Raw genomic sequence first — 22368 nt, 5'->3', positions numbered from 1 at the left:
TTATACAACCCAGAAGAACAGAAGAAGACTACCGAGTCCCGACCTATCAGAGTCACGGAAGTATGCTTGCAAAGTGCAGTAGTGCAAATGCAAACCTTTCCGCTCACTCACTCGAGAACAAAAACCACACAGTGTTTTTTAGTTTTAAAGTTTTTTTTCAAATAAGAAATAAAATAACTATTTCTTTATTTTTAATAGCGCAATATTCCCAGCTAGCAGTGGTGATACATGACGTTAAAGTTGAAACACCCTTCCCTAGAATATACTTCAACTTAACACATCTAATTATTATAGTAACTGTGCGGGTGCGGGAGCCCTCACCTTGTTTGAACTTCAAGTACTGGAGAGTAGGTGGTGAAAATTCAAAAGCTCTTGTTGGCAGAAGGGCAATGGAATCTTCTGTCTGTAATTAGAAAAATGGTGCACGTTAAAAAGCAAGCATTCATCAGTTGTGCCAAAAAGTGTTGCAAGTTACGGCTAAGCATATTAAAAATTAACACCCTACCCAAAACCGTGACTTTTTTCAGTTCCAATAATTAAAAATTGTTTATGTATTAACATTTTCTTCCATTATGAGACAAAATAAGGGGTGGTGTATGGCATCTAAAAATATGACATGTTTTTTCTAGGCGTCATCACAACATCGGATGCGGCACCTCCCACCACCAGTGCCGGGGCCAGCAGCAAGGAGGCGTCCACACCAGGGGCTGATGCGACGGCGCCAAAAGTGCCACCAGGAGGAGCTGTTGTGGGGGATGGCTCAGCAGCGGCGGACGGTGGTAAGTTATTAAACTCCTTACTTATTGACATTTTAGAGTAGGCTCGCAAAGGGGTGTATGATGTACTGAACAGTAGACAGTACACTAACACAAGTACACTGTACTGTTAAGAACAGTTACTAATTTAGAACTACATTTTTGCCAATCACGGAGAAGCCAGTCACCCTTGACTTAGCAATAGCATTAGCGGCGGTAGTTCTCGAGTAAGCAATGCCCCCCTCTATTTGGCTTCAACTCAGCTGTGTAACTTTTATCGTGAAGCCAAGTCAGATCAGATGAACTTGAGGGATGTGATGAACTAAAAGGGAAAGAAGGGTGTAAGGAAGGACGAGCGAGTCGTAACATTTATGACTGTAAAGAATGATACGTGTTTCTGAATGCATGCAGAGGTGGCTGATAGGAAGGAATCAGATGCATGGCTGCTAGAAGCAAGGATGGTTGGAGGAGAAAGAGAAGATGACTGCCTGTGTGGGTGAATCAGAAAATGCATGTGTGGTGTGCATTGCAGTATATCATTTGGGTGAAACTCAAATGCAATCAAGACGGTGGTTTACCAAATAAAATAAAAAGGGTGTTAGTTGGTTATTGAGAAAAAGTAAAGTTGGTACAGTAGAGACATTAAGAAGAATGATAGACGTTTACTTTGGAAGCCTGGATGGTATCTTCTTTCTCATAGATAGCAGAGGTGTATGTAGAGCAGACGCTCAGTGGATGAAGAGTGTTACTTTGAACAGCATGTCCGTGCCAGAGTAGCAAAGCAGGGGAAATCCAAATACTAGAAGTTGTGATTGTTCAGAAATACTCCCTTGACTAACAGTACAATAGTTTACATTGAAATCACAGCATATATTGTGTATGTATTGTATAGTTCACATTATATCAAGTCAAGTCCCTTCCTCCGGCAATTATGGGTACCACACTCACTCCCTATGTTAATAATTTTCTTTCAGCTGTGTCAATCATGGGTGGACTATCGCTGTTGTTCACTCAATCTATCAAAACATAGCACCTAAAGTCATCCATCATATAAGCAAAGATCATGTGATCGGCTGGATATATGATCAGAAATGAATAATTTTCATTTTCCTTTTGTAGTAGTGAAGGCCCGGGGGGGCAGTGCAAAATATAAATTACATTGAGCAGTAGCCCTTGATGTGACCGAGTATGGCCAGTGCCACCTCTATAGAAAAGTAAGAGCTTCCCTATCCCCACCTGCATGTACTGCTTAAAGTAATGCGAGTCTGCGTCATCATGGCTTGTATCTGTTTTTTTTGTGTGCAAGCTGACTGAGCTGGCATTATGCCGGCTACCACAAGTTCACGTACAAGTAATTTCTTTTGCAAAACAAGAGAAAAAAAGAAGAAGACTATGTACTCTCTGTCTCTCTGACTATGTAGTGAATTCATAATGCTGCTAGTAGAATTCCTGAAAGTCCGTCTAATGTTACAGGCCTACAAAGATGGCGGAAAGATACATGTTATACTGTGCTTGCAAGTTGCTAGTGTTACTGTGAGACAACTTTCTGTTGAATTATTTTGTGTTAATGTTAAAGAGTATTGGTTACAGTATTTTTCTTTCTTTCTTCATATAGATGCTCCACAAAAGCTCACCAGGAAGGAAATGGCTGTCCGGGCCAGGGCCCGGAAGCTGGTGGCCATTTGTGCCTGGCGCCGCTCCTATGAGCCTTCTGCCAAAGCAGCATATCAAGAGACAGTGAAAGATTACCACAAACTCATCCGCAAAACGCGGGCTGAGTTTGTGGCCAATAAAATTCTGAACAGCGCCAATCCGACTAAGACCATCTTTGCACTGCTTAAAAACATGATGAGCGCAGGCATGCCTAACAATTCCCCCGTGGCTTCAAATCATCACTGTGAGGTCTTAACACTCCACTTTGTGGAGAAAGTGGAGCGAATCTATCAGGGCCTTTCTATGGGGAATCCCCCTTGTGAGGGTGTTCTGTTGGAAGGGTTGGATACTGGGCTGAGTGGGGGCCTGACATATTTTCCATTGCTGTCGCTCCAGGAGTTCGAGACCCTAAGTGCAAAAATCAAATCGGGTTCGCCAGCGGATCCTATGACGGCGACTTACTTTCATCAGTCCCTATCATCTATTGCCCCCGTGGCCCTCGAACTAGCCAACTTGTCATTGAAATCAGCCTCTGTCCCAAGGGCATGGAAACATGATAAAATCATTCCACTATTAAAGAAGCCCTCACTTGACCTGGACGATCCTGGTTACTATCGCCCCATCTCCCAACTTCCGTTTATGGCGAAGGTTGTGGAAGCACACGTTAATACCATCTTGTCTAGATATATAGATGAACACAATATCTTCGACCCTTCCCAACACGGGTTTCGCCCTCGCCACAGCACCGAATCAGCTCTTCTCGCTGTTACGGAGACTATCCGAAGTCGGTTGGATGAAGGCGACTCCGCGGCCTTGGTCCTGTTGGATCTACGTGCCGCATTTGATACGGTGTCCCATACGATCCTTCTCCAACGGCTTTGGACAATCGGAGTCAGGGGTGAGGCTCTAGCCTGAATTCGATCTTTTCTGGAAGAGCGATCGTTCCAAGTATCTGTCCCACCTTTCCACTCGCAGGACCATGTCCTGTGTAGAGGGGTACCCCAAGGCTCTATTTTAAGCCCACTTCTATTCAACCTGTATGTGGGACCCTTAGCGGAGGTAGCCAGAGGCAGGGGTCTGTCCCTAGTGTCGTATGCGGACGACACCCATGTGTTGGTGGTGGTACCAGTGACACGCCGCCCACATCCCGCTCAGCAACAATTCAGGATAGGGTAAAAATGTCTGTCTGCTGCATGCCCGCTGGGGTTGGAGTGACGACTGTGATGATTGGGTCGTCATCATCGTCAAACTGTTCATCAGCAGCAGAATACACCACTTCTACTTCTTGTTCGTCGTCATCACCCATAAGTGGAAGCCTTACGGGAACCTTCCTTTCAGGCTAAGCTACCTTTGTGGGCTCATGGCTTGCCTCCCTCTCAGATGGTGGGTTCCAATCTTGATCTAGATCATCAGAAGGAAGGGGGTTTGAAGAACTTGTACTAGCCCTCCTTGACCTTTTTCTTGCTGGGGATCTGGATCTGGGGATCTGGAAGACAATGGTTCATCAGGAGGAGTGGCTTGCACGGATGATACCTCCGCTTCAATCTCGTTTTCCTGATGTGCCCCTACTTATGGAGGAACAAGCATTGTGGCAGTTGTGCCTCTCCATGCGCCTCTACTTGCGCCTCTCCTTGTGCCACTCCTTGCGCCTCTCCTTGCGCCTCTCCATGCGCCTCTCCTTGTGCCTCTCCTTGCGCCTCTCCTTGCGCCTCTCCTTGCACCTCTCCTTGCACCTCTCCTTGTTGCACCTGTGGTTGTCGTTGCGGCTGCGGTTGAACACTCGTCAGATGAGTTACACCCTGCGTTGATTGGATGCTACATTCTTGGGATGAGTCAACGCCAACATCACTGGTCGATGGTGATCGAGAAATTAAAGTGGCTGCCTCTGTGGCACTCATGGCCTTGGGACTAACTTGGCGTGGTGGCACTGAGACCAATGAAGCTGAGGTGCTGCTCCCAGATTGGTCCCCGGCGGACACCGCTGCTGGAGGAGTAGTTTTTTTTCCCCAAAAAAAGTGTCTGTGGGCACACCAGTCTCCTTGGTAAGTGGTGCAACTTGCTTCTTCTGCTCCTTCTTACTGGCAGTGGCACTGGCAACTTTCTTGGTAGAGGAGCTACGGCCACCTTTCTTTGTGCCCATCTACTTTAGATGTCAGAACAGCAGGCCGCAGTTGCACGAGATGCAGAGTTGTCTGTGGCCACACGTGACGTCACGTGACATTGTGCTGCACACACCGCAGCAGGACTTCTTCCTGGCACTGATGATGAACGATGACTGATTTGTGGTTCTTTTGTGCACCTAAAAGCAATGGAAGCCAGAGGAACATAAGTTAAATAAATGTTGCATATGTCGTGCTTCAATTAATATTTGCAACTAGGCATTTATTTTTACAACACACCCAAAAACGGAAAGACCCAAAATAAAAATTGCAATTCTAATCAAAAATGGATGTTTACATTAATTGAAGAGAGACCACACAGAGAGAGTTGTTTCATGCACCACTGGGTACCCCTGGGCATAATGAATGAAAGCAAGGCAAACTGGGTGCAGGCCTGAGCAAACTGCCTGGCTCCAGAATGGCTCATTGACCCCCACCCACATGGCCAGGCCCTGCCAGGACCAGACCTCAAAATGGCCCCTACCAACTTGGCCAGGCCCTGCCTGTACCAGGCCTCAAAATGGCCCCCACCCATATGGCCAGGCCCCAACAACACCCAACAAATCGAAAAATACACACAAATCACCAGAATCCAATGCCATCCATGGCCTAAATGATTTTTAAATTCAAGACACCACTACAGAAAGAATTGGTCCATGAACCACTGACTACCCCATGGCATATAATGGGTAAAAGCAAGGCAGACTGAGTGCAGGCCTATGGCACAAAGCACACAGCCTGGCTTCAAAATGGCCCCTTGACCCCCACCCACATGGCCAGGCCCAGCCTGTACCAGGCCTCCAAATGGCCCCCACCCACATGGCCAGGCCCCAACAACACCCCAAAAAATCGAAAAACACACAAAAATCACAAGAATCCAATGCCATCCATGCGATAAATGATGTTTAAATTCAAGACACCACCACAGAAAGACTTGGTCCATGCACCACTGACTACCCCTGGGCATATAATGGGTGAAAGCAAGGCAGACTGGGTGCAGGCCTATGGCACAAAGCACACTGCCTGGCTTGAAAATGGCCCCTTGACCACCACCCACATGGCCAGACCCTGCCTGTTCCAGGCCTCAAAATGGCCCCCACCCACATGGCCAGGCTGTAGCGATTACCAGAAAAAGCATATACAGGGCGCGAAAAGGTCGAGACCGCTGCGGCACTACAACACCCAGAATGCCCTGGGTCCAGGCAAACCGGAACTCACCTCCCGTGCAGCCATAAAAGTACTTCCCAGATGTAACCGGGTGCTTGTCAATCCTTCCGGTAGTTTAGACAGAGCTAGTGTTGAACCTTTCTCTCGAGTGTTGGTGTGGGCGGACGCTTTCCTTCCCGCTGAGGACGCCGAGTACAGGTGAGGGCGGACGCTTTCCTTCCCGCTGAGGACGCCGAGGGTTGGTGTGGGCGGACGCTTTCCTTCCCGCTGAGGACGCCGAGTACAGGTGAGGGCGGACGCTTTCCTTCCCGCTGAGGACGCCGAGGGTTGGTGTGGGCGGACGCTTTCCTTCCCGCAGAAGGACGCCATAGGAATCTGACGAGTACCGCGGATGCCCTATCCCCGCTGTAAGAGGTAGGACCTCGTACATTTAGCACGGCCGTGTTTGATTAGTATTCAGAACTTCCTGAATCCTTTTTCTTTGACCCTGTGGAACTGATCACTTTATTCCTTTGATTTTGGAACATTTCGTGCCTTGCTCGCCAGGAGTGACAAAAACTACCTGGGGGGTGTGATATTATATCCTGCCTTATTTCGTGGTTTGGGCCATGGCGGAACGGCTACCGAACTTTGAGACCCACGCCAGAAACATTACTTAATTCAGGCTGTCATATTGTGGGAATTCAGGAAGTGTTCACCTTACTTCCACATACAGTATAGAGGGATATATAAGCAAAACATCTAATCAGTGTGTATTGTGTTTTCTAGAACTGTTGTGCATCAGAAGACCTCCTAGACCTTTGACCAGACTTAGAGGGGCGTCTACTCAACAACCTTCCTGTTTTGCTTTTCCCTTCCCTTTTTCTGGAGTACTACCTGTCCCTGGTGTGTACACTCACACAGGGAGGGTTTGTGCTATTAGGAACTGGGAAGACTGTCTTCGCTTTGTGGTCCCCGCTGGCTAGACACCTCAGGTTAGTGGCTTGTGTGTTCTCTTCTTGGGTTTACCTCTCAGCTGCTAACCGTGACACAGGCCCCAACAACACCCAAAAAAATCGAAAAAAACACAAAAATCACCAGAATCCAATGCCATCCATGCCCTAAATGATGTTTAAATTCAAGACACCCCACAGAAATTCTTGGTCCATGCACCACTGAGTGACTACCCCTGGGCCTACTGGCTAGGGTGGCTTTACACGCAGCCCAAAATTAAAAAAAAAGAATTCCACATATAACAGTGAGCTATTCAATTCAATGACATAAATGATATTTAAGTTCAACAAAACTCGCAGAAACAGTTGTATCATGCACCCATGACTAACCCTGGGTCTACTGGATACTGTGCCTATCCACAATATATATTTTTTAAAGTTGTGAAAAAGTTTAAAAATTGTAGTTGCAGCAACTGCAATGCCCCAAACAAACAACCCCAACTTACTTTTAAAATCTTAACTCCAAAAGTGATCCAAACAAAAAGTCCTCAAATACAAATATCCAGCAGCAGCCACAAAGAGTAATCCTTCCAGCTCCAGATCCAAATGAAAAGTGACCAGGACATGGACAAAGCACTGGGAGGAGCCTGCTGGACAGGAACAGGAAGTTGGAGACTCTGGGGCACTTCCCACCCCCCAAACAATGGACTCCTTGCACAAAAAAGTGCAGCCAAATGTCAATCAGAGGAGTTATTCTGATCCAAATCACGTGATATTGTATTTCTGAAGCGCGACCAAGCAAAAAAATCCGCCAACTTGCGAATTGCGAATTTTTTGACAAATTTGCGCGATTCGCGGAATGCGAATTTGCCAAATATTCGCAAATTCTGGGAGCTGAACGAATTTTACGCTCATACTTAGAGATGACCTAAGTAGGTCACCTTCTCTTGACAAAACTGAAGCTTTTTCAAAGAGACTTTGTGGTTATGGAGGGCAAGGTGGTGTAACAGACAGACAGTAGCTTCTTTACATGTTGGGGCAGAATTTGCAGCAATGAGGAGGTCATCTACATATTGTAATAGTGTGGAATTATCAGAGAGTTCTAAGAAATCTAGTTGACTTTTTGGGGCTTGACTATAGATACTGGGGCTCTCGGTGAAACCTTGAGGGGCGTGGCAGAATCTAAAGCTCCGCCCACCAAGGGAGTAACCAAAGAATTGTCTGCTGTCAGGATGTATAGGAATGCTGAAAAAAGCATTCTTCAGGTCTATGACAGAAAAGTGTGTGGCGTCAGAAGGGACCATTGTTAAGAGGGCTGTAATGTCGGGGACAACAGGGTATTGGAAGATTGTTATTTTGTTAAGGGCTCGCAGGTCAATCACAAATCTGTATATTTTAGGGGAGAGAGCACCTCCATTGGTCTTTTTAAGAACCGGAATAATGGGACTGTTACAGATATTGCCACGTGTCTCCTCCACCACGCCATTGTCCATCAATTCAGATATTATTGTTAAAAGGGCTACTTCTCCTTCGGTGGGCAGTTGATACTGCCGGAGGCGGGGGAGAAGTGCACCTGGCTGGATGCGTACCACATGAGGGAGTATGTTGAGACACCCCACATCAGTGTCTGATGATGCCCAGAGGGAGGAAGGTAAAGACTGCAATTCGGGTGTGAGGGGACCGGACAGATACATATAGGAAGCTGCGGGGGGGGAAATTGTTAGGTATACACCCTGGGGACTACATGATATGGTTGCATACAGATCTTTCAGTAAATCCATGCCTAACAAGTTTTCACTGCAACCTGTAGTAAGGACCAAGGGAGCGTCAACAGGTGCAGGGCCAATATCGAGAGGAAGGGGTTCAGAGGCAGGGCTTGTTACAGGTGTTCCTGCAAAACCCACGGAGACATTCATATTGTCAGAAAGGGGTGCCTCCGGGACTGACAGACGTGCAATAGAAGACCTGGTGGCCCCAATATCCAAAAGAAAATTCTTATCGTTCCCCACAACTGACATTTGAACATACGGGCCCCTTTGATCCACTGGAATTTGCACTTTGGTAATACCTCTTTCCTGGCCGTGCTATGCTTGGTAGGATCCTGTCCCATCAACTTCGTCATAATCATCATTGTAATAAGTGCGTGTTGCTTCATACCCATCAAACCTATTGGCCGGGCGCGGCCGGACGGGAGCGTCATCCCTGGGCCTACGTTCTGTATCCTGTGGATGGGGCGGGCCATGGTCCCTAGTTGACCTCGCTTCCCTAGGAGCACTAGGCCAAGTCTCCCTGTTCTTATGTTTTCAGCTAACACGGGCCACTCATCTATCCAATGACCGTACCCCTTACAATAAGCACACTGATCTGTTTGGTGGGCTCCCGTACTTTGAGGGCTGGAGGGGGTAGACTGGCAAGCCCTCGGAAGGGGTTGGAGTTGAGGTCTAAAATTCCCGGGGCATCGGGACCTCGGGGAGGGTAAGCCTTCTGCAGAAGTGCCTTAGTCTTAAGATCCCTAACCTTCTTACTTTCCCTGTCTCTATCTTCATTCTCCCTATTCTCGTGATATTGTGCAATAGCCAAGATACCAGTCATAGTTTGGGCAGTCCATGTACTTTCAACTTTCTTAAGCCTGGCCGAGATCTCAGGAAGCAGATTGCCGATAAACTTATCGACAAACACTGGGCCAGAACCTGGGGTCCGGGGATCCAAACCACTATGTCCCTTGTATTCTGTCTCAAAACGGGTAAAGAAGTCAGCCACATTCTCATCTTTTCGCTGCCTACAGGCGTTTATTTTATCCCAGTTAATGACAGTTTCCGGCAAAAGTGTTTTCATAAACGTCATTATTTTACCGGGCAAAGTCAGGATGGCAGCTTCTGGTTTAGTCCCTCCCACCCTTGCTTCTTCCATAGCCTTTAGGTCATCCCATTTACCTCCAAACGCTACTTCATGGTCAGTATGTTGAATCTTGTCCCAAATTTCAGTGGGACAACGGTACCAAAAAGTATTTCTATATCCTCAAGAACGAGAGTACCTGCAGATATTATCGGACCCAATTCTCTGTTAAAAGCAGCCGGATTCTTCCGGGGATCTGGTTATTGTCCTTTTAACTGCATTACTTCTGACCTTTTCCAAGGAACATGAACCCAAAGCCTGCGCCAGTGTGCTTCAATAGCCCCTCTGCCATTATTTTGGGCATCGGTAAGTGCGTTAACAAAGACAGGGGAGGCCTCTCTCATTGGCATAGCTGTTTTCAGAGGGGTGTTGAAAAAAGCTGTCATATCACTGTAAGCCATTAAAGCAGACATAGCTCCAAACATCCCCTCTCCCTGAACATCGCCTCTTTTTATTTGTGACCTAAGGTCCATTCATCCGGCGGGAATCTGCATAAGCGCATTCTCACATTTTTGCATGACCAAAGTACACATATATTCAGCCCATAATCGTCCACTGAGAAAAGGTGGACCATATTTCTTTAAAGGTATAAATATTCCAGTTATTTATCCAATATTCACACTGTTGCCTCTGTAGGTCATTTTCTCAAAGGGATGAAAAGCTGACTGCAGATCGCAGGGAGGCCAGTCGGGGGGAATTCAACAATTTATATAAATCCTGCCTAACTGTAGACCACGGGGAAGTAGGATAAGGGCAGGTAGGGGTAAGGCAGCAGGGGTTGGGCGGATGGAGACTTGTTGTCATTCCCGCAGCGAGAACAGGGTTATCGGGTGTGGTTGGTGTCATAGGAAAAGTCGGGAGGGTCGTTGTGAGAGGGAGAACAGTAGGAGGGGCAGTGGGGGCAGGAGTGGGCTGTGGCGGGGGGACATGCGTGGTGGGAGGCGTCAGGGCAGGGTACATAGGGGCATATGCAGGAGGGCTTTCTAGCATGGTATCAAGCAAGGAATCACCTTCTTCTCCCCCTTCCATGTGGCCTTTTCCTTTCTCCTCACGAGCTGGATAACATTTTTGTACCCGAGCCCCATGCTCCCTATCGGCTATTTCTACTGATTTTGTCATTTGATTTTGTAACTTTTCTCTAGCAGAGGGAGTCGAAGACCTCAAGGTTAACGCTCTTAGCCTGTATCAGGACTGTGCCATTCGCGTAGATGGTTATGGAGATATTATCGTCTGGTGGTTCGGGAGAGAGGTCATCAGTTTGCAGCTGTGGGATGTAATGGTAGTTTTGGAGATGATGAGATGTGTGCTAAAAATGATAGTCCAGTTGTCGGGTCTTTCAGTGTGGAAGATGAAGTCCATTTTTATCTGCCCTCTAGATGAGCAGTGGTAAGTGTCTACGAATAGTGTCTCGGGTGTTGTCTGATCAGTCTATGTTTGAAGTGTTTGGTGGTTGGTGTCAGTCTGATCTCCTAGTACGGGGCCTGTATCGTTGGAGGTAATCTGTCTAGCTGTGGCCGGGGATCGGAGAATTAGGTCCCGGGTAGGTGCTGCAAGGGTGCGCGTCGGGGAGATGCCTACGCTACCCTATGGGAACAAGGCCGTGTTGGAGGGGCATTGAATCAAGCCTCTCTTGTGACCGGTCCTTGTTTGGACCCTAGTAAACCAACAGAGGCTACTGACCCTGCCTACACTGACCTTTAAGTCCTTGTTGTGGTTTGCCAGGAAATCGTGGATGTCTGAGGTATTTTTGTGGCCTAATCGCTGGTCGCTTTCTGTGTTGGTATTGGAATTGGCGGCCCTTCCTAGGTCAAGCATCAGGGACTCCTGACGTGTTGTGTCCTGGGGCTCTGCTCCCATCTCAGGGCAGCCCGTGTCCTTCAAGGGTCTCAGGTGACCCGCTTCACTCAGTATGTGAGGCCTCCCGTGCCCGGGGTCTTCATGTGGTCCTATTTCAGGCTGGGTCCCTCGGTGATTTTGAGAATGGCGGCCATTGCCCAGTCAGGCATCAGGGGCTACTCACGTGTTGTGTCCTGGGGCTCTTGTCACGCCTCGGGACAGGTTCTATAGTGTCACGGGTCGCAAATGACCCCCACGGTACTTTTCTTAACGATCCAGCAGTCCTAGATGTTTTTAAGGCCTTATAACAAGCCGCTTTCAATCTCGATTCTGGCGGCCATTACTGGATCAGGCAACAGGGGCTGAACTTAAAATGTCTGCATCTATATGAAAGATCGTGAAATCAGTCTCGGCATCATTGGAGAATACTTGCTGCACAAAGTTGCTGTATTGTGTATCAATAAATGGCAAGAGTGGGAAATTCGAACATCCCTAACCTGTGCAAATGCTCCGGCCGCTTTCGGTCTCGGTTCACGCAGCCATTACAGGGTCAGGCATCTGGGGGCTACAGCCATGTTGTTTCCCGGGGCTCTGCTGCCATCTCAGGGCATGCCAATCTCCCTCAGGGTTGCCACTGACCCACTTCACCCCGATAGGGAGTGTTTGTTATTTTATTATATGTTTTAAAATGTTACTAGTTATTAATTTATTTTAAGTTACATTTTGTGTTTTTAGTTCCGTAGCGGGTTGTGGGTTTATAGGGGAATAGGGTGGGAAGTAATTTAATTATATAACATTTATTGAATAATGAATGTGTTAATTGTTTAATTAAAAATAGTTTAATAATTATGTGTTAATTAATTTCAATTATTCAAATAATAATTAATTATGTTAATTGTTTAATTAAATTTAGGTGTATGTTGTGATGTTTATATGTGTAAATGGTGTGAAGAATAGTAAGTAATTAATGTTTTATTGATTAATTATTAAATATGTTAAAATTAATTAGTAATTAGTAATTGTAATTGTGTAATTAATTTGACGTGCGTGTAGTGGTTTTTATATGTGTGAATGGTGTGAAGGGTGGTTTGTAATTAATTTTGTATTGATGAATTATTACATTTAAATTAATTTCCATTAATTAATAAGTAATTATTAATTGTAATTGTGTAATTAATTTTAGGTGTGTCTTGTGGATATTATAGTGTTAAATAATGTGTAATTAATGATTTTGTATTACCTTTGTTAATAATAGTATATTAAAATGTATATATTAATTATATTTATATTGGAAATTACATTTTATAAAAATGTTGATGTTTTTGTTTTTCATTGTTGTGGGATCCAGCACTTTTTTTACTGTTGCACTCACTGGAGTGGGAATAGTAATCTTTATCCTTCCGCAATCCCGCACTTTCCCTACTGTTGCACTCACTGGAGTGGGAATAGTAAATTTTACCCCTCCGCTATCCTGCGCTTTCCCCACTGTTGTACTCACTGGAGTGGGAATAGTAATTTTTACCCCTATACTATCCAGTGCTTTCCCTACTGTTGTACTCACTGGAGTGGCAATAGTAATTTTTACCCCTACGCTATCCTGCACTTTCCGTACTGTTACACTCACTGGAGTAAGAATAGTAAATTTTACCCCATCACTATCCAGGGCTTTCCCTACTGTTGCACTCACTACAGTGGGAATAGTCATTTTTAACCCTACGCTATCCAACGCTTTCCCTACTGTTGCACTCACTAGAGTGGGAATAGTAATTTTTAACCCTACGCTATCCAACGCTTTCCCTACTGTTGCACTCACTGGAGTGGGAATAGTCATTTTTACCCCCTCGCTATCTAACGTTTCGACTACAGTTGTGTTTATTTTGTTATTAAATGTATGTTTTATTCTTTTTTTAATAGTTTAATGGGTTAATTAAATATAGAATATTTGATTTAATTTTAAATTATTTATATATGTGTATATTTTATTTTTATATAATTAAAAACGTTTATAAAGATAATAGTTAATAAAATGTATTTAGGTAAATATACGTATATGTACACATTTGCTTATGTTTGTATTTATTAAATTAAGTTTATTAGTTATAATTAGTTACAATATATAATACATTTAATTAATTTTGTTAATAATATTAATATTATTTAATAATTTTTATTTAAGATATGTAATATTTGTGTGCTAATATTACTGTACTTAACTGTTTATATATAGGAAGTCGATATTTTTGTTATCGATATTTTCACACGATATTTTTTTATCAATATTTTTAATATCGATAGTTTAACATGGAACTGTTCCCAACATACAGACTAGGTGCCCTGGGGGGGGGCTCTCCTCCATTTGATTTGTGGCTGTGCCCCAGGGGATGGAGTCCCCATAGCCAAAATCACCCTGGGGTAGAGGGCTGCACACCCCCTACCCACTCACCCAACCATACAGCCTCTGACACACCCATTCACACTGCTATACAGCCACTCATACACCTACTCACATATCCATATAGCCACTCACTCTACAATACAGCTTCTCACACTAGACCCTTATACACCCAAACACATACTCACACACCCATGTGCCTATCCACTCACCCACTCACACACCCACAAAACCACTCACACAGCCACTCAGATTACATAGGTTAGAAATATTATCATTCATTAATAGTACACCTAGTATGCACGCATACAAAAACTCTCTCAACTACTCACACACCCATAGAGCTAGTCAGTAACCCACTCACTCAGCCCTACAGCCACTCATGCACCCACTTACACACCTATACCACCACTCAGACATCCACTCACAAACTGATACAGACATTAGCACAGCCTCTAGGTTCACATATGTAAGAAATACTATCACTCATTAGTATTACACCTAGTATAGTGATCTAACTTTTGTAATAGGCTAGTATATATGTTTTACACTCAATAACTCTAAGAAAACACTCACAATCACTGGATGATGTCATCAGTGATGTCATTTGAGATGCTATCAGTGATGTCACTGATGATATCATGAGTGATGTAATTTGTGAGGTGCATGCGGAGGCATAAATTATAATTAGCTCAGGTAACTATAATTGCTGAATTTCTATTGTTTTGGTTGAGTGAAACCTGAGCCTAACTGAATGTCCCTACTGGAATATCTGAAAGATATCACTAAGTTCCTTACCCTAATTGAGGGGGTGACTTGGGAGGATGACTATGTACTGGTCACACTGGATGTGACCAGCCTTTATACATGTATCAGACATGACCTGGGGATCTAGGCGATTAGGCATTTTCTACGTGTAAGACCAATCTCCCTGTTATTTCATACAGAAATGCTGATTGATATGATGTGGTATTGCTTAACTAACAACTTTTTGACTTTGATAAAAAAATATACAAATAGGTACAGGGAACTGTGATCGGTACCTGTTTCACCCCTAGCTATGCAAATCTCTCTTTATAGACTGGTAGGAGGAGCAGGTGTCTACCCAATAGGACAGCTGGAACAGCCAGGGTGTGATGTGGACCAGATTTATAAATGATATTTTTGTCATTTGGAAGAGAGACTAAAAATATGCTTCAGCATTTGTCTCAAGCCTTAACAATAACAACTTAAATTTGCAATTTACAGCACACACATGCATGAACAGAATAGTATTGCTAGATGTGGAAGTCTGTACAGAATATTCAAATTGTTGCCAAGATACACCGTAAAGAGACTGCATGGATCAGCCTCCTAAGCGCTACTAGCCCACATCATTCAGTCTTATTTACAGTATCCCTTATGGAGAGCTAAACGGTTCTGGATTACTCAAGGAGAATTTGAAGGGGAAGAGGGTGTGATGACTAGGAAATTCAAAGAGGGAGGTTATGTCAACAAAACTATCCAAAAAACCATTGCAAAAGTTGACACCCTCTTGAGATCCCACCTACTGCACAGCAGAGCAAATACGAGAGATACTGAACGTGACCAGATTAAATTTATCACACCATTCTCCAACCAATCATTCAAAATAAGGAAACTCTTTAACAAAAACTGGCACATTTTAAGAACTGACCAGACTCCCGATAAAGACCTACAAGATACACCCCAGATTACATTCAGGAGAAGTAAATTGCTAAAAGATGATCTGAGTCGCAATATGATCACATAACAAAGGGTTAGCGGCTAAGTGAATATAGGCAGGAGAGGATTTACATGCTGCATGATATGTAAGGCTTGTGTTAACTATGCTAACTGTACCAAGATTAAGGTCCCAAACGGTAACGGAGAATACGCAATTAAGGGGAGCTTTGACTGTAATACTGATTTCTGCATCTACTGTCTTATTTGTCCCTGTGGTAAGTACTACATTGGTAGTACCACCCATAAAGCTAAGAAAAAAATCTTAGAACACAAATGAGCAATAAGGCATAAAGAAGAACACTACAGAATGGCCTCACACTTTAAGGAAGTACACTCTCAGAATGAGAAAGTCTTGACTTGTGGTGTTAGATTCAGTAGGATCACAAGAGAGGGTGGCAACAGGGAACATAGACTCAGGGTCCTTGAATACAAGTTATAATTGACTTTGATGCACTGACACATGTAGGCCTCAACTCCAGTGAAGAATTATCAGTACACCTGGGGTAGATAAGACCAGCAACATCATGTCTCACTGGATAAATATATTGTGCATTTCCAACTTAAAAGACCGTCTGAAATTTGATATGAATAGCTTTAGAGCTTTTTAACTTTTAACCTTTTCTCTTTATAGTTTTGATTAGTATATCTCTTTGTTTAGCAGTATTTTAACATTCTTGTATTTTATTTTGTGCACGCAGGTATTGAGCATTGTGGGGTTATGGAGAGTAGCAAGATGAGCATCGCATCCTTACCACTGGGATCATCAACTTAGCAAGCTAGGAACTGCGACTACATGAGCCAACATGGACAAAACACTATTAAAATCCATTGCAGGTATACATTAGATAACCTGCAGAATTTTCATGGGCAGGAATACTGAACTACACATGTATGGTACTTATGCTGGGGGGCATGAGCCTCTGTTGATGGAAACACGTGAAATTCCAGGAATGTGTAAAGCTAGGCTGCGCACATAGCAGGGTGACGCTTTTTAAGAGTCATAAGCCCACATGGGTACTTACATTCACCCCTTATTTAGTTGAGCTTACAAGGTTGTTCTTCTCTGAGCACCACAAAGGGTGTATGGCAAAAACATCATGCTCTTGCATACATAGGCAATATGTGTCCCAAGAGCTCTCCTGTATTAATTGCATTATTCATGAGACAGAAATGCAGCTTATAAAGCACTATGACAAATGGCCACCAATGTCCCTCGAATCAAGCTAGCTGTTCAGAAATTCTATCACATCCAGTAATACATTTAAATGACACAGTGGGTCATGATAACGTAATTGTGTAAATTTGTAATATATGGTGTCCATTGTGTGATACTATATACAATTTCAGCTCTTACCTGCTTTTTAGATGCACTGTGTACGTACTCAGATGGTGGAGATTTTCTGTTGCTTTTCTTGCACTGCGCATTTTTTGTAGTCCTTTGTTAATTATTATGTCGGCTCTTGAACCATACTGTGAACAAGGCAAAAGCAGAAACCCATTGGCATAGGGGTATTTGTGAGAATAAATAATGTAAGCATTCCAGAGTGTACTGGCAATCTCTAAACGGTGGGGATTTATTCTCTAAGTATATATATTGACATGCACCCTACCAGGTATGTAGAGTGGTTTGCAGTTGTTTAACTTTTCTTATTTTAATGTTTTTTCTTTCAGGACGCTCAAAATGCTTATGACCTCCTGGAACGAGAATTGAAGAACACCTCCACATGTAAAATCAGGTAAGTGGATCCCAGATGTATGAATATGTTTTGATGGAACCAAAAGCACTCTTTGAGCATTTTTCTCAAGCAATGGTAAATCCAGGTCAGCAGTCACAGACACTAAAAACCCGAAACTATATGTTTACTGGGTAAAAAGTAGTCAGAATACTTGCTGGAAAACAAAACACCATCTCCAAATACTTCCTTAATTGCTGGGAGGTGTTGGCTCCTGAGCACGTCTGAATTAATCTGGGGAGCCCTACTGTGAGGCTTGAGTAAGGCAGGACTGCCAGCATGCGTCTCTTGGAGACTAGACCGCGCTCTCTCTTGCTGTCAGTGAGACACGCTGGGAGCCATTTCAGCAGCGCGCACTCCCAATAATAGGGCAAACTGCAGCAAACATCACAGTACACCATACCCAAAAGCTCTCCCACCGTTCTGGGCTCATCTGGGTATTACAGATGGAATCATTATACCAGTCGGGGTGCGTGTACATAGCTGCTGGTCCCATGATTTTTCTTTAGGTCTATATCTCTTGTAGTCAACAAGATAGTACATTCGTTCTCTCATTATTTTGATGTCTAGAATTGTCTTTACTTGGGGTGGTGCAGTTTGTACATAATTTGCCATTGTCACAGTTTTGAGCAAAGATTCAGAACAGGATGCACCTTCATGATTGTAGACAATTCTAGGTTCAAAGCTGCAGGGCTAATCTTTTTACAGATTCTAAATGGTACTACAAGTTTCTTTTAACCTTTCCTCTGCAGGATGTAAATATTCTCGTGCCCTTTGATGTGTTTTATTCAAATTTTCCTGAAAGGCTTGGGCTACCGGAACAGATGAAGATGCGGGTATATCACAATCCAGCATTTTAGGATGGAATCCATAGGTACAAAAGATAAGACAAAAAACTTGGGGACTTATTTATATGGTTGTTATAAGCAGACTCAAAAAACAATAGTATTTCATTCCATCAAGAGCTTTCATGATTTAATTGACAACAAGTGTATTGTTCTAAACACAAATAAACCCTTTCCATTAGACCATCTACTTGAGGGTGGTGACTTGATAATAAGCGTATTTCTATTTCTGTAAGATCACAAACTGCATTCTAAAAATGGTAAACAAACTGTGAGCCTCAATCTCAAATAAGTATAAATAGAATTCCATGTAGTTGTACTGTGGTGTGTGTAAAGACTTCCACTAATTTCTTAGCTAATGGAAGTCCCTTTAATTAAATAAATTGGTCCATCTTAGTCAAATGATCTACCACAACCAGTACTGTATTATAACTTTCCGCAGTATGAGGTAAGTCTACAATGAGGTTGAGAGATACTGTGTGCCATGGTTGTGAAGTAACTGGTATGGGCTTCAATAATCCTGCTGCTGCTTGGTAACCTTGTTTATTCTGGGCACTAACTGCACAGGTAGCAACATAATGATGTACGACTTTCATCGTGTTAGGCCACCAAAAATGTCTACGTATTAGTTCTAGTGTTTCAGTAAGAATGGTGAGTGTATGTTGAGCTCCTAATAAATAGTTTCTCCATTCCTCAAAGGCATACTTAACTCCTAACAATTCTCTGTCTGGCACAGTGTAGCTTAGTTCTGCTGTACTTAATTTCCAAGAATAATAAGTCACTGGGTAAAACTGTGTTGTACTACTATGCCTTTGGAATAAAATACATCCCACAGCTAATCGAGAAGCATCTGCCTCAACAATAAAGGGTTGAGATAGATCTGGGTGTCTCAGAGTTAGTGGAGTAATTAATTTGTATTTCAAAGTTTTAAGGCATTGTCCTCCTTCCAATGGAAAGGCACATCCTTCCTTAACAGACTGGTAGGTGGGGCAAACCAAAGCTGAGAACGGGTTAATGAATCTCCTATAAACATTTGCAAACCCCCAAAAACTCTGTGCATCTTTTGCTAATTGTGGGCATCTCCAATCCTGCATGGCTTCATTTTTTTATGATCCATCTTTATTCAATTAACAGATATAATAAAAAAATAAAAAAGTCAACCTCATCTATGCCAAAGACACATTTTTCTATTTTTGCGTGCAACTGATGTTGTCATAATTTCTTTAGGCTATTTTTGTACATGTTCTGTATTTTCTTTCTTGGCCTTAGAAAATATCTATACGTCCTCTAGATATACTACTGCGCAAATATCAAAGAATTCCCATAAGACTTCATTGATAAAAAACTGAAAGGCAGTAAGGGAGTTGCATAAACCAAAGGGCATAACTATATATTCAAAAGACTAAATTTGGTATGAAAAACAGTCTTCCACTCAAATCCCTTCTCTTACTCTTATCGAATGATAAGTTCTTTGAAGGTCCGACTTGGTGAAAACTGTTGCATCTTTCACTTGGTCTAATAAGATAATCATCACCCAATTGAGGCCCTATAATCAATACTGGTTCTTATATTTCCCCCTTTCTTGACACAAAAAAATGGAGGAGAGGAGGCTGGATAACAAGAAGGTTGAATAAAACCTTTTTCACGCAGCTCATCCAAATATTGTTGAAGAAATGTGTTTTCTTTGTACGCAAAAGCATACATTTGGATCCAAGGCACATAGGTTTCTGGTTGTCGGTCTATCGTGCAATCAAAAGGTCTATAAAGTGGCAGCAATGTGGTTTTTTGTTTATCAAAAACATCCAGATGATTTTGATGTTACCTTAGGGACCATTCCCAGCAATTCTCCTAAAGCACCTACAGAGTGTTCCCTAAATGCTACAGAGGAATTCATACAATGTTGTTTAAAATGAGTTGAAGAAAAAGTAAGAGAGCCTTTTATCAGCTAAATATCAGGTTGTGTATATATAACCAAGATATTCCTTGAATAACTTGCAACTGGGGAGCGGTTAGATGTCAAACTTTATAACTCCATGATGTTCTTTTATAGATTAATGAATTAGTACATAAAGCTACTCCGGTCCAGGAAAGACATGGCTTGGCAGTTCGGGCTGGACGGTTCCCATGAGGCACAGGGTCAAGAATGATTTGCATATGGCCATGTCTGAACTGGGGTGGCTTGGTGAGCAAAATAACGATGGATTAAACCTAGATCTGTGACGGGGGATGAATGTTTTGCCATTGTGCAACATTCCGTCCATCATCTTGTGTGTTTTGCTGTTCACCCTATGTGGGAAGTGTATGCCCAGACGTGGGTCCCTTGCTCACTAAGCCACTAGAGTCAAGCTATCCTGGCTGAAGACGGCTGATAGCCAGAAACTGGTCCTAGGATGCTTGATTCCGGTCCTGGAAAGACATGGCTTGGCAATTCAGGCTGGACTGTTCCCATGAGGCACAGGGTCAAGACTGATTTGCATATGGCCACGTCTGAACTGGGGTGGCTTGGTGAGCAAAATAATGATGGATTAAACCCAGATCTGTGACTGGGGGTGAATGTTTTGCCATTGTGCAACATTCCTTCCATCATCTTGTGTGTTTTGCTGTTCACCCTATGTGGGAAGGGTATGCCCAGACGTAGGTCCCTTGCTCACTAAGCCACTGGAGTCAAGCTATCCTTGCTGAAGACGGCTGATAGCCAGAAACCGGTCCAAGGATGCTTGATTCCGGTCCAGGAAAGACATGGCTTGGCAGTTCGGGCTGGACTGTTCCCATGAGGCACATGGTCAAGACTTATTTGCATATGGCCATGTCTGAACTGGGGTGGCTTGGTGAGCAAAATAACGATGGATTAAACCCAGATCTGAGACCGGGGGTGAATGTTTTGCCATTGTGCAACATTCTGTCCATCATCTTGTGTGTTTTGCATAAAGCTACAGGGCCAGATAATATTTCTCTTCCATCCATGGTACATGTGGTTTCAGAAGAGGGTTTGGATACAATGGGGACACCTAGACTATGAGCACAATCTGAGTCCATTAAAATTGGCTGTAGCTCTTGAGTCTAACAAAATGTTGACAGAGACCTTAGAATCGTGCTCTCCTTTTTAATTTCACTGGGATATGAAAATGGCCAAAGTGGTCTTTCCCCTTGATATTCCCCTGGTGAAGAGCCAACATATCCACTGGACCCAGTGACTTGGAATTCTCAATCACCGGTTCTGTGCATTTTCTGAGGACATAGAGGAAGAGGTTGAAGTCTTAGGCCCTTCCTTTGGTTTATATGGGCTGCTTTACCATACTAAAGACATCAATTGTGTTCACAAAAAAACGTTGTAGTTCCTCTTCTGACAGAGGAATCTTCTGACCACTGATTTGCATTGGTTTAGACAAATTTGTGTTCTCAATTTTTCCCTCTCTAGGAACTACTATATTATTCTTGCCTCATTTCTGCCCTTATCCATTTTTCTTGCTCTTACATATGGTCTAATTTTACCACCAGGTCTATAAATGAATTACAATCTTCAATTGGATCTACTACCTGAGCGAATAAATCTTTAATTTTGTCTTTTCAGCCTTTATAAAACAATGATGTCCTTTTCCCCCTAGTATTGGTGGCTGGTGACATTTGATAGTGGTAGGGTGTGAAAGTTTGGATAAGTGCCCTGTGGAGAGCAAGTGTAGTGCGCAAGCCCGACCATCATAAGGTGGTATGGGGGATTCACCACCAGGGATTAATTTTGGGGAAAAAGAGTGGGAAAATAGTGCATTTGCAAGCAAATTTGAGAAAGCAAGGAGGTTAATAAAGCAATTGTGAAATTGTAGTTATGACATCAATAAATGTGGTAATGAATTTAACCCTGGGCGGGGAACTACGCTAATCTCGCAGAGTTTGCAGAGTTTCGGTAACTTTGTGATTTGCGTAGGACGCGAAGTTACCGAATACTTCGTAATCTGCGACGTAGCATAGCTGTTTTTCCTCTTCGCGCACTCAATATGTGTTCTTGCGTGCGCGGCAACGACTTACCGTGATTCTGCTTTCGCCGACGAGCTTTCCTATCCGTTTGTGTGCGCCACGAGATTTGGAATCCACTCGCACGATCCCGCGAGAGTGTGCGGACAGAAAAACGTCATTCGGACGTGCGATCTGAATTCCGGCGGCAGTGTTGGTAAGATCTTGATCCCGAACATGCAGGAACTGCAACCTGGCGATGAATATCTCTCGAGCATCATAAAACCTTCTAAAAAATTATGGAGCTGGA

At 43.5% G+C, this 22368-nt stretch overlaps 1 long non-coding RNA gene across 17 annotated transcripts in view; it reads left to right on the top strand.

Annotated features, from left to right (window-relative positions):
• The window catches only part of LOC144828501 (uncharacterized), a 2902672-nt gene that overhangs the window by 2731960 nt on the left and 148344 nt on the right, over positions 1-22368 (top strand). For 16 of the 17 annotated variants that reach the window (XR_013610467.1, XR_013610466.1, XR_013610460.1 and 13 more), the window contains 2 exons: positions 16231-16366; positions 17204-17268. This is a non-coding gene — a long non-coding RNA (uncharacterized LOC144828501). Of the gene's footprint in view, positions 1-16230; positions 16367-17203; positions 17269-18017; positions 18141-22368 lie in introns of those variants that run through there. The other variant, XR_013610464.1, reaches the window with a different exon arrangement.

This window comes from Lissotriton helveticus, chromosome 4_1, assembly GCF_964261635.1.
Source record: "Lissotriton helveticus chromosome 4_1, aLisHel1.1, whole genome shotgun sequence".
Classification (NCBI taxonomy): Eukaryota; Metazoa; Chordata; class Amphibia; order Caudata; family Salamandridae; genus Lissotriton; species Lissotriton helveticus.
The sequence above is the reverse complement of the archived record's forward strand: the minus strand, read 5'-3'. Positions and strand labels throughout refer to the sequence as shown.